The 5,816-nt window shown below is 47.1% G+C and overlaps 2 non-coding genes across 2 annotated transcripts; one reads left to right on the top strand and one right to left on the bottom strand.

Moving 5' to 3' along the window:
- The first annotated feature begins 1,605 nt into the window (after positions 1-1,605).
- trnae-cuc (transfer RNA glutamic acid (anticodon CUC)) lies at positions 1,606-1,677 on the top strand. Its single transcript has one exon. It is a non-coding gene; the product is annotated as a tRNA-Glu (tRNA).
- A 3,469-nt stretch (positions 1,678-5,146) lies between these two features.
- trnal-uag (transfer RNA leucine (anticodon UAG)) lies at positions 5,147-5,228 on the bottom strand. The gene has a single exon. It is a non-coding gene; the product is annotated as a tRNA-Leu (tRNA).
- Between the last annotated feature and the right edge of the window lie 588 nt (positions 5,229-5,816).

The raw sequence follows: 5,816 nt of genomic DNA, 5'->3' as shown, positions 1-5,816 counted from the left end.
AATCCAGTGATCCCAGTTCAAACCTCAGTGGAGCCTCCAGCAGGTCTCTGACAGGTGTTGATAGAGGAGTTGTGGCTGCTGACTACAGTGGAAGACACCATCAACAATGATGTGTAGGAGCTCTCAGCTCCTTCAGTCACATGACTGGGCCATCCTGTCATGTCAGTGATGTCACTTGGCAGGACTGCCATTGCATTCTTAATTCTGTAACATCTGAGATTAAAATCTATGGAATTACAACCAACAAGCAGCCAAACACCTGATCAGATGCTCCTTCATCAGGCTGAGAAGAATCAATCTAAACTGGGATGTAGAAAATTAACTGAGAGGAGAAACCTCCTGATTGGATGACATGGACCCACCTGATCCATGTCAGCCTTGTTGGAGCAGAAAGAGGTGGATCAGAGGAATCAGTGGATCAAGACTCAGGTGGCAGATGAAGAATCTCTTTATTCACAATGGAGTCAGAGAAATCTTCCAACGTGAGAGAACGTGACAGACCATTTTATACTGAAGACAGGCTGTGTGTGTGTGTGTGTGTCCCTACTGACTGGAAACTGAATAATAACCAGACTAACTTTTATCTTTGACCAAGTCTGGTTGACTCACTAAATTCATAACTCAAGTGATTATTTAATAAATAAACAGAACATTTGTCTGAAGTCATGATCAAATTCATGTAAAATCTGAGCAACGAGGGTTTGAAAATGTTCCAATGAGCCAAACCAATGTTGACAGTTAAAAGAAGCCAATGTGGGACGATTCTTTCTGTCTCAGCAGTAAAGACCAATCCCACAGCTCATGTGAAGCATCAGGTCCTCTGTGAGAGGTGGGAATCCAACCAGGGACCTTTGGATCCACACCAATCTTCCCTGACCTCATAGAAACTGGAACCTTTTAACAAATAAATTCAAATTCAACTCAGCAGCAACTCTAGAACAGTTGCTAACTTGCTAATTCCTGTTAGCTCCAGATCAGACAATGCAGGCTCACCTTCACGCTTGGTTGTACGACCGCCACCAGTTGAAGCTTCTCTGGTTCAACAAACTCTGGGGACTCAAGACACAAGTCAGCACCGGTGCAGGTCCAGATCCGGATGTTAGCTGAGGGGGACAATGGCTTAAGGGAGCTCCAGGGAGCTGGTTTGAACTGGTCCCTCATCTCTGTGAGTAGAAACCATCTGAGGTGGAGGGGGAAGATCTGCTTTGACCTCCTGATCTCCCAGTAAAGCCAGTATAGATGTTGAGCTTGGAGGAGTTGATGGCCTCCTTCATCTTCTTGTTGGAGATGTTTGCTAAACTCAGCACCACCACAGATCAGAGGAAAGTCCACTTGTCAGCTGGACACTGGAGTTTCTAGTGACCTGCAGGATCTTAGTTGTGGTGGCAGCAGGCCTGTTCCAAGAGCTTTGCTCACATTCATGATCAGGCTTCATCATGGTTCTGGACCACTGAGTCATAGAAGCTGATCCTGGGGTGGACTGTCTTCAGGTGGCTGAGGTGTCTGGTGGTCTTGGTGGACCCTCTGCATCTCAAGCTGAGACCACAGAGTCCTGTGTTCTTGAGTCATTGTGTATAGTCTCTGTTGTTGGAGAGCTCAGTGTGGTCCCTGATGGTCTAGTGGCTAGGATTTGGCGCTCTCACCGCCGTGGCCCGGGTTCAATTCCCGGTCAGGGAATGAGTTATTTAGAGGTTGAGGGAGAGGTGATCAGGTGGTCCACATGATGGTGGAGGTGATGAACTGTGAATCCATCATGGCTCCACTCTCACCCCCATTGTAGTGTCCTTGGTTCACTCTGCCATGGCCCCATGTTGAAGGGTGACTGTCTCATTCAGGTTCAACCCTTTGTTAGACTCTATTAAGTCACTGACTCCAGCAAGGACAAACTCTGTAATCCTCCTTAGTAGCTTTGGTTCCTCCTCAGCACAGAAAGTCCATTCACTGATGTAGGAACTGGAAAACTTAAGAGCTTCGGTCCTCGGTTCCTTCCTCCATTGAGCAGAACAAACACAGAGCAGAGAGCAGTTCCTCCTACAATTCTCAGAAAGTCTGAGGGCACCAAAGAAAGGAGGGAAATGCAATCAATGTTGAATTCATTTACATTTCTTATATTTGATAAAAGCTAGAACTTAATAAGCTGCCATCGACCTTGATGACCAATTCCTTCACTGTGTGGTTCAGAGTCCCTGGTGTGATTTGTGTCAGGACTTCAGAAGCTCCAATCCTCTCTAAGTTCTAGTGAGAGTGGAAGAGATTATAAATGAGAGAAGCAGGGCCCTCACTCAGAACTGAACCAGCTCAGTTGGGAGAGCCTTAGACTGAAGATCTAAAGGTCCCTGGTCCGATCCCAGGTTTCAGCAGAGGAGCAGCATTGACTTTACTTTCCAGTGGAGGAACTGCAGACATGAAGGAAACTAACATCTTGTCCTGTGCATTCTTGTGACATTCAGGACATTTTTGGAGCCTCTTGTTGGATTTTGCCACAGAGAATCAGAGCCAATCAAAAGCATGGTGGACTTTAACATGGAGGACTGAACAAGTCAAGAAAGCATCAGTTTGACCTTCACAGGTGTTTCTGTTCCTGTCTAAATGCTGTAGAAAGAGCCTGAGGAGCTCAGACGGTAGAGCATCAGACTTTTAATGTGAGGGTCCAGGGTTCAAGTCCCTGTTCAGGTGCTGTGGAGGTTCCAGTGTTTGACAACATGGTACTGGATGAAGTTCAGTGTTGAACAAACTGTCATCATCAAAAGTAGAAGTGTTCTTGTCTTGCCACTGTGAGACAGTCGCTAGAAAACTGACCAACAATAATTTCATGTGGCATGCAATTTACAAAAGACCACAAATGACACTGGTCAAGTCAGTTTTATTTGTATTGCGCCAAATCACAACAAAAGTTCTCTCATGACTCTTCACTAGTAGAGCAGGTCTAGAACCAAACTCCTTCAATGAACCTCCACCCAACAATTCTCCACCAGCAGCACATCCTGCAACAGCGGCGACAAAAACCTTCCTTTTAACAGGCAGGAACGTCGAGCAGATCCAGGATCAGTGGGGACGGCCTTCTGCTTTGACCGGTTGGAGGGAAAGAGAGCAGGAGAGCGGGGCAGAGACAAAGACAGATAATGGAGGAAGACAGATATGCAGAAGGAAAGAGTGGGACAGAGATAAAGAGAGAGAGAAGTGAAGAGACTGATGGACAGACGGTGAGCAGGTGGAGCTACGGGTGGCAGCTTGAGCCTCTTCAGGTCTGCAGCCTCCTCCAGCAGCACCCACATCTGGGATGAGGGGAGCCTGAAGGCTCTGGAGAAGGAGACGAGTTAGTAATACATATGAGTATGATTTATGTATGACACATATAGGAGGACAGAGAGGAGGAGAGAGAAGCCCAGTGCACCATGGGAGATCCCCCAGCAGTCTAAGCCTTTAGCAGCATATCTAAGGGCCAGCCTAAGCAGCCCAACTATAAGCCTGATCAAAAAGGAAGGTCTTTCGTCTGCTCTTATAGGTCAAGAGGGTGTCTGCATCCTGGACTGAAACTGTGAGACGGTTCCACAGGAGGGGAGCCTGATAGCTGAAGGCTCTGGCTCCCAGTCTACTTTTAGAAACTCTAGGAACCACCAGTAACCCTGCATCCTGGGAGCGAAGGGTTCTAGCTGGATAATAGGGGACTAGGAGCTCTGTCAGGTATGAAGGAGCCTGACTGTTGAGGACTTGGATGGTAGAAGGGGAATTTTGAATTCTCTTCTAAATTTGACAGGGAGCCATGCAGAGAGGCCAGTACAGGAGAGACATGGTCTCTTCTACTAGTTCTAGTCAGGCAGCAGCGTTCTGGACCAGCTGGAGAGTCTTTAGGGACCTCCTGGTGCAGCCTGATAGGAGGGAATTGCAGTAATCCAGCCTGGAAGTGACAAAGGCATGGACTAGTTTTTCTGCATCTTTTTGAGACAGGATGTGTCTGATCTCAGCAATGTTTCACAAATGAAAGAAAGCAGTCCTCGAAATTTGCTGAATGTGGGCATGAAAGGACAGATCCTGAACAAAGAGACCTCCTCGGTTCCTTCGGGTGGTGCTGGGGGGCCAAGGTGATACCTTCCAGGGTACCTGTCTCATTAGATAAACTTGTAAAGTGTCATGAGATAACTTCTGTTGGGATTTGGCACAAAATAAATAAAATTGACTTGACTTGACTTTGAAGTTAGAATTAAATTTAAAGTAGAAAACTCTCCCCTCTTCAATCCTGTCACTCAGTGTTGTAAACTGTTTCAAACAAATTCTACTGTTCAACAGTTCAAGTGTTTCTAATGAAGCTGAATGTTCTCCTCTACTTTCCTCAATTGTGTTTCTTTCATGTCCTCCTGAGATCAAAGACAGAATTCTAGCTACTGTCAAAGCCCTGATGACATCATCAGGAATTCTGACTTTGATCTGGAGACTCTTGCTTTAATCTGAATTTGATCTGACTAATGTTTTAGTTTAGGTTGCATGATACCGACCACCTCATTTCTCCGGATGGACTGGTGACCTGTCCAGGGTGAACCCTGCCTCTTGAACAATGTCACCTGGGATCGCCCCCCCCCCCCCCATGACCCTTAAAGGATAAGAATAGAAAGTGGATGGATGACTTCTCCAGGAACGTCCTGCTCACATTGGTCTGTCTTCATTTTGACTCCTCCCACTGCCACAATGACCAGCCTTTATACTCTTGGTGACTGGGGCCCTGGTTGCTGCAGGCCTCAACACCAGCCTGTGGTTGTGAGCAGGGCAGAACAGAACTGACAGTATCTCCCATGCAGGACCTGGGTCAGCGCCTGGTGCCAGCTGGGGCACCGCTTTAACCTGGACCCCTAGAAGATCTTCTCCAGGAACTCGCCTTTTTCAATCGAAACAGCGTGAAACGTCAAGTAAAGAAATAGAATTATTTAATTCACAATGAGGCCTCTGTCATAAAACAAAATGAACAACTGACTACCTCACCATGACTTCACTCTGATAACCAGGAAGTAACCTGGTAGTCAGAGCAGCAGTGCTGAGGTCTGTGGACTCACAGGAGGATTCTTCTTCTGGTCACAGGTTTGAAGATACCAGTGGAAGAGAGAGGAGAGGCAGTTAGAGACCTGCCACACCTCTCCAGTGACCTGGGACATGATGGCAGTGGTGGGATTTGAACCCACGCCTCCTCAGAGACTGGAGCCTAAATCCAGCGCCTTAGACCGCTCGGCCACACTACCTCACTGTGCTGCTCTCTGAGTTGGTCTGCTAAAGGCATGTTGAAGAGGAAGTAACATCATGATATAAAACTTATTCTGAAGGGGGACCCCTTCCCTCCACGGTCACAGGAAGTGACAACAGCACCGCTAGAAGCAGGAAAGAAATGGTAAAAGGACTCAGTTTGTACAGAGCCTTTCTACCTCAGCAGCACTCAAGGAGCTGAACAATGTCCTCTCATTCACACACACTCACACACTGATGCTGAAGGCTGCCATGCAAGGAGCCAACCTACTCATCAGAAGTATTTAGGGGTTCAGTATCTTACTCAAGGACACTTTGACATGGTCACCAGGGGTAGTGAGGATGGAACTGGACCCTGGTATCTGCAACGACTCCATCAACTCTTAATCTAGCAGCTCTGCTGGGTCCAACTATTTTACAGAACATTTGACAGACCTGTGGAGCAGTGAGGACACACATGAGTTGATCACATGATCCACTGAAGCACCATTTTACCTGCCACTGAGGTCACCAACATGAGCTGGAGTTGGGACTCTTGAACTGAACCTGGTATCACAGCGACACCTACTGCTGCAAAATGGAACAGC

Source organism: Aulostomus chinensis, chromosome 1 (genome assembly GCF_037954235.1).
Source record: "Aulostomus chinensis isolate RoL2024-O1b breed Wild chromosome 1, RoL_Achi_v1.0, whole genome shotgun sequence".
Classification (NCBI taxonomy): domain Eukaryota; kingdom Metazoa; phylum Chordata; class Actinopteri; order Syngnathiformes; family Aulostomidae; genus Aulostomus; species Aulostomus chinensis.
Note: the sequence above shows the minus strand (reverse complement) of the source record. Positions and strands in the feature narration are given on the sequence as shown.